The sequence below is a fragment of the Macrobrachium nipponense genome, chromosome 21 (genome assembly GCF_015104395.2).
Source record: "Macrobrachium nipponense isolate FS-2020 chromosome 21, ASM1510439v2, whole genome shotgun sequence".
NCBI classification, from domain to species: Eukaryota; Metazoa; Arthropoda; class Malacostraca; order Decapoda; family Palaemonidae; genus Macrobrachium; species Macrobrachium nipponense.
Genome location: NC_087212.1, coordinates 81268961 through 81276313, shown reverse-complemented (window position 1 = coordinate 81276313; position 7353 = coordinate 81268961).

Sequence of the window (7353 nt, the reverse complement as noted above, 5' to 3'; positions counted from 1 at the left end):
CCTCTTCAAGGAATCCGGCGTTTTGCATCTGTCTCTAACCGGCAAGACCTAAGGTTATCAACCCGATTATTTGATATTATAGACTGTTATTGGTGCCTTTAAGATGGCTCGGCCACCTATGTCTTTTGTGCACCCCTGTCGCACCCCACATTGGCTACAGGTATATACTAGTTCATAATATTTGTAAGATAGCTCATATAACTGCAATCACTGGAACTGTGTATCGTTCGTCGAAGAATTCATCCCCATCGTTATCCTCTAGCGGTGGAACCGTAACCGTCTCCTGTGTAGGCGGAACTTTAACTGCCTCATGGTCCCATGTCAGTGTTTCACGAACACTTTTTTTTGAATAATTGTAGATCCCGGCTGAGCGCGTGAACCATCTCGAAACAGCACTGCATGCGCCATTATTAAGTGTCTGCGACCCCTGTAGGTGTATCCTAACACCCTCTTTGTTGAACTGTAGATTCAACGTCTTCTGATGAAGGAATTGTAACCACCATCTCGTTTCCAACTTCAAATATCCCGTGACTCTCATGCAAGTACGTCTTGCACCCGCCTCGTAGAAGATTGTAGACCCCTGATTTGTCCCAGAATGTATCTTGAGACAATCCATCGACGACATCTGTCCATGCAAAGGCGACCCATAACATCGTCGCCCGTGTGAAGATCCGACATCTGGCGTTGTAGATCCTAAGTTGTTTTTGATGTCACCCTCGCGTGACGTTGGGAATTCTCTAAAGTCATCGTGTGTCCGTGTTTCGTTATTAATAGGTTCTAGTTGACTTTTTGATCTTAGAACAAATAAAGTCTTGCTTTAACACACGAATCTGTCATAAACTAATACACCCAATCTCATAGTCAATTATTAAGGAATAAAATTCCTCACTAAAATAAAATATGATCTTTATCTACTTAACCCTTATAATTAATCCCGTATCTGACAAATATAAGATCAAAAACCCCCATAATGTCTATACAGCAAACCCTTGTAATGTTTATACAGCTAACTTCCATCAAACATAATGTTGAATATCCCTTCTATCTTATGTATCCCAAGATAAATTCTACCTCCTTTCTATAATAGAAATCCTATGTAAAGCTACCATAAAAAAAATAAACGCTTAAACACGATTACAACTTTCCCTTGTAGAAAAAATAATAATAATAACAATCCAGCTTTTCCCATTACAAAATGTATAAGGAGAAAAAAAATATATAATTCAGCGCTTTTCCATATAAAATGTAGTATGTATCGTCACGCAAATTGATGCCGCAACATATCAGTATCGACCTGAATTGACCCCTTAAATTCTTCCCCATGGAATGTCATCATCGACATTACGGAAACGATGCAAATCTCTGAGTAATCAACTCGAAAAGAAAATATCAATAACTGGTCTCATCACAGCATTGTCAGCATTGCCACCTGTGTATACAGCATTTGCTCAAATCGCACTATGGACTTGTCTAGTCAGACTCATACACTCGGAAATCATCATTCCTTCAAATGACCCAAAAAATCATTTATTAAATCGGCGATGGGAGTACTCAATAAATCTTTACTGATACTATAGAACCACATTCCTCAAAAATTATCCTCAGGACATCCTCGTTGTAACCTCAAGGGTACCCCAAAATCATCCTCGAAAACGTGTATTAGAAAAAACCACCAAATATAGAATATCCCCCACAGGCTAAATCATAAGCCATTTGACCACCAATGTACCTCAAAGTAAGTCATTCAATAGTAGAAGAATGAAAGGGAAAAAACGTTACATTAAACTGATTAATCACATTTAGTCATCAATTTGCAAAATCTGAAAAAAATGCAACTGCATGATGTTATTATTAGTTACTACTACCAACCCTTTACAGTTTAGATATGTGAGTTAATTTTGACCAACCTGTCTTTTCATCTAAGACTACAAATCTGTTTCCTGTCTTTTCCTCAATAACTCTAAAAGGACCTTCAAATTTCGGACCCAATTTGTAATTTAGTTCATTTCTCACATTGATTTCTAAAAATAGATTGTCTCCAACAGCAATTTTAACATCGAATTATTTCTTGTTACTTCTTCCCACCATTTCTTGGGTCGTAGCCTCGAGATTACGGCTGAGACAAGCATGACTCTCCTTTGTTGTGGAAATTAATGCTTTGATTGTATCTTCTCCGTGATGAGGCATAGTTAACAAAACAAATGCGCCACTTTCTTGGCAACCAAACAATGCTTCAAATGGAGACATTTTAATGGAATCACTAACCATAGTGTTGATGTTATGTCTAACATCATCGATATATTTGTCCCACTTTTTATTATTTCCTCCTACAGTCTTCCTGAGAGCTTCGAGCACTTTCCTGTTTGCTCTTCCATACAACCCCTAAGCTTCAGGTCTGTATGGAATAATTGTTACTTTCTGTATCCCCATGACCTCTGCCAAACATTCTAAAGTTTTGTTTACAAATTCTCTGGCATTCATGGTCAATAAAATCTCGGGTGAGCCATACCTACAAATGATACCATTGAGAAATGCTATAGCTACTTCTTCAGCTGTTTTATGCTAAAGTGGAAACATTTCTACTATCCTCGTTAGTTCATCTATTATTACCAACAGGTACTTATTCGCACATCTAGATTCACAAACATTTTCCTAGAATATCCATATATATTCTCTGAAAAGGTCTACTTGGTATCGGATATGACCCTAATTTGCAGGAAGTTATCCTTGCGGGTTTGCAAGCATTGCATACTGTACAGTTTTTCACAAAATTTTCCACATCTTTCCCCATATTTTTCCAAATATATTTAGCACACACCTCATTATACGTTTTTCTATCCTCAAGTGTGGACTACTGAACCTGCAATGTACAATATCCAAAACTACTGGAATTAGGACTTTCGGAATTACGATCTGTATCGTGTCTCCTTTACTTTCACTAGTCCTTAATTTATATTTAATTTTCCTGACCAACAGATTACTTTCTAATTCTGAACCTTAAAAAGATAACTTATAACCTTTCCTGACTGATTCCTCTCAAAGAAACGCTTTTGTATCTGACAAAATTTCATCTTCATCCTGCCTTTGCTCTACGAGACTCATATCCCATTGTATAGAATCACTAGTAACTAGCGTAATTTGAGATCCTTCCGTGTCATAAAAATTTCTACTACGGGCATCCGTGACTACATTTAATTTGCCTTCTATTTATTTGAGCTTTGCAGCGAAGTTCCTGATAGTTAAGAACCATCGAGCTCTTTTGGGTGACAAACAGGGTTTATTAAAAAGATCCAATAATGGCTTGTGGTCTGTAAGGACTTCTACTTTATTCCCCATCAGTAGCATTCTAAAATGAACCAAACTTGATACTATTGCAAAGGCTTCTTTATCTACGATAGCCATTGATCTCTCATTGTTGTCCTTTGTCCTAAATTTCCTGCTATAAAACGCTATAAGATTGAATTTCCCATCAAATTTTTGCATAAGGCAAGCACCTATACATTCCTGACTGGCATCAGTCACTAATGTGAATGATATGTTGTTATAACCGAGCTACAGGAGTTAAAGGGTAAAAGATCATTTTAAGTCTTAAAAATAATTTTCGGTGAAGGTCACCAGAAGCTTTAAGATAATTACTTTGTTTCATGTGACTGATGGAAAAAAACCTTTGTAACTCCAATGGAACTATGGATTAACAATAAAATTCTCTCCACACTAGGAAACAATGTTTTCAAACAATTTGCAAAGAGTTTCCAAACTTTTTGCAAACAATGTATCCTCTCCAGACCTCAGTTGTCATCAGGATGCTTGTCGGCGCAGTAACCTCTGTATTCTACTTGGCTATATTAATGCTTTCGAGGAAGAACAAGTGAAAGATAAAGAGATCATTGAGGAAGTTTTTAGAAAAAAAGGAGTGTGTCCTAGTAACTTGCTTCTGGTGGAATCGAAAAGATATATACATATATATATATATATAATATATATATATATATATATATATATATCTATATATATATATATATATATATATATATATATATAACACATGCACACGTTATACATGTGCATATACACATATATGCGTGTACACACACACACACACACACTACACACACACACACACACATATATATATATATATATATATATATATAATATATATATATATATATATATATTTATATATATATATATATATATTGTGATGTCTCCAAGCCAGGGTTCACACATCACAGAGAATAAGCAAGTTTTAATTTCAAACTTGAGTAAAACTAACAATCTAATAATAAAAGAACACCATAATTTACAGTTACTGTTAACCCAGCTTACCGTATGAAACAAGGAATCACTTAAACATTTCTACAGGGCACAGATATCAAAATTAAACAACTTTAAATATAATAAATTTTCACTCAAGATTTATAAAAGAATACAAATACATTACAACACTATGGTGAATAAGACAGATACTCCATTGGGAATTTAATCACAGTGGCCAACAAAAGCACTCTGGAAACAGGGTAACTAAAAGGTTCATTCAGGGGATCTCAAAAAAAGGTACAGTAAAATGCACTGTACACTACCATCACGTCAAATAATACTAGGTATATACAAATATCTTGGTTTAAAGCTCTTTGGGCAATTATTTAAAAATTGTTCCTCCAAATGACCCATAAAAAAGTTTGCAAACAACGGTCCTAATGGGGACCCCATAGCAACTCCCACGACCTGCAGGTAGAGGTGCTTATTTAAGATGAAAGTTGAATCTTGCAGAGCAAGTTCTAAAAGGGTTTTAAAAAACTGTCTATTAAAACCATAAAAAATCTCAGCATCAACAGGTACTTTAGTGAATAAGGACTCAACAACGTCTAGGCTAACCATAAAAAGTTCACCGTCATGTAACAGCACTTGCTGTTGAAAATCAAAACCATTCTTTAACGTGAATTTCGATATAGAATATTCGTTTAGAAGTGTAACCAGAATCTTTGAGATGTTATAGGCAGGACTGCTGTAGGAAGACATTATGGGTCTCATTGGTATACCATCCTTATGTATTTTAGGGAGTCCATATAATATGCCAAAAGATGAACCTGTAAGAAATAGTTAGTGAAATACCTCCTCATTAATAATCCATCTTGTTTAAGTTTTCTAAGAAAACGGTTGATTTTGTCCTCTGTTTTTGTAAATATCAACAAAGTTAGGTTCACCAATAAGTTTGAATTTAGAGTTATCCGACAGAATTACGTTCATTTTTTTCAAGATAGTCAACCAAGAATTACTATACCTTTGCCTATGTCAGGTTTGCATATTACTATGTTATCAACGTGACCAAGTTTCTTCAGAATTTCAGAGTTATCTTTCCTAAAATATGGAACCCATTTTACCTTAAGTTTCTTTTATGTATCGTGAAGTAGCAAGGACAATTTATGTTGCAAGCTAGACTTGTTAGAATAGTGAAGAACCTTGAGTCTCTGAAATGTATTAATGATTTTATTACTGATGTTCAGTCTCGCCACCAGAGAAAGTTGAGAGCTTTGGGGATATGTACTCCTGATTTTAGCAATCGTAATTCTTGTATTTTTAATTATTCTAACTATGTCCTTTCCAAAAGAGAAAAATTTTTGTTGCTGTTTGGCCTTGACTTCTGTGTCCTTTCTTACAGACCTAACTTTGCTTATTTTTATTTGCCTTTCAGGTGCTCTTTCGAGGTGATCTTTAGACCACTTAGATATACATCAGATTGGGCCTCTTTTCATATTGAAATTGAATTTTTACTTGAGTATTTCACAAAAAAACTCATTCCAAAAAATTTAGTTTTTAGCATTACCAACAAAATGTTAGCAAGGTTTGTTTCCAAACCTACATTGAACTTTGATGTTCCAAAATTAACTATGTATGCACCAAATCCCTTTATTCACTCCGCCAATTTACGTTCCAAGGTTAAACAAATTATTGAAAAGGAACTAGGATTTTTTAAATTAAAACTCATTCCTATGAACCCTAAGAAAATTGGAGGTTTATTCAGTTATAAGGACTAGCTTCAAGAATTCATGAGATCCACCATAATATATAAATATCAATGCCCAAGATGCCTTGGTAATTACGTTGGATTCTCTCGAAGGCTGTTGCAGGTTCATTATTATAGTCATCTAGGTCTTAGTTATAGGACAGAGTCAAGAATATCCAATCCCAAATTTTCTAATATAAGAACTCATGCATCTAAATGCAAAATTACTGTGAAAAAAAAAAACATTTTTCAATAATAGGCACTACTAAACAAACAGCCTACTTAACGATCCTTGAGTCTTTATTTATCAAATGTATATCTAATGTTTCTTTGTCTCCTCTCTCTCTGGCCTATGTGTTGTCTGGGCATGTACGAACTGTTGTGGTCTCTTGTCTCTTTACCTTTCCCTGAATAGGTAGTGTGGACAGGCCTATAGATGCAAAAAGGGATACGTGTCTGTATCCCTGCAACTCTTAAGTACCATGGACGTCTTGAGAATATTTTTATTGATGTTTCCTTTGATAACTCTTAAATTCTTGTTCAGTGGAATGGCAGGTTTTATTATTGTTCACTTAGTAATGAGTAGAGCATTCCAAATCACAAGAATCGTATAGCCTAAGGTGACTTGAAACGTGAATAACCAAATTGCAGCCTGAGACCTACACTAGGAACCTAGATTACTATACTCATTTGAATTGACATTCGAGATATGACATTGTGTTGTGTATACCAATGAGTACATAAATGTATATTAAATTATATTAACTTACTGGGATTGTGAATGAAGTATTTGTTATTGTGAATGACGAGATCACTATCCTAGTTGTAACCTTCATTTAAAGCACATCACTAGAAAACAACCCTTATTCTAGGAATGCTTATCCCCTAAAGGCGATTTCCCCAAACCAACTTTGGACAGAGAATACTCAATTGATTACCATACAGATATTTCAAGGTCTTCTCATCGTCTTAACTGTAGATGGTCATACTCCATTTCTGCACCATGAAATGTAACAGCAGGAGAATTTTACCCAATAAATAAAAATTTTAATAACACACTTATGCTGAAAAGGATTTTATTCAGAAAACATACCCAAAAACTACATCTTATACATTATTACTGAAGAAGATATAAATGAAATGATCCTTAATTTAATATTTTTCTTATTTAAAAAAATTAAAAAGGAGTTTTTTTGGAAAAAAAGTGCCAGATTGATTTCTTCTGGTATGTGACTCTTCTTGGGTCATGAGACTATGCCCTAGCCGAGTCCCATCCCTCCAGCTCTGCTACAATCTGTATGGGAGACAAACCAAAAAGGGTAAATTTTTCAGTAGGTAAAAATATA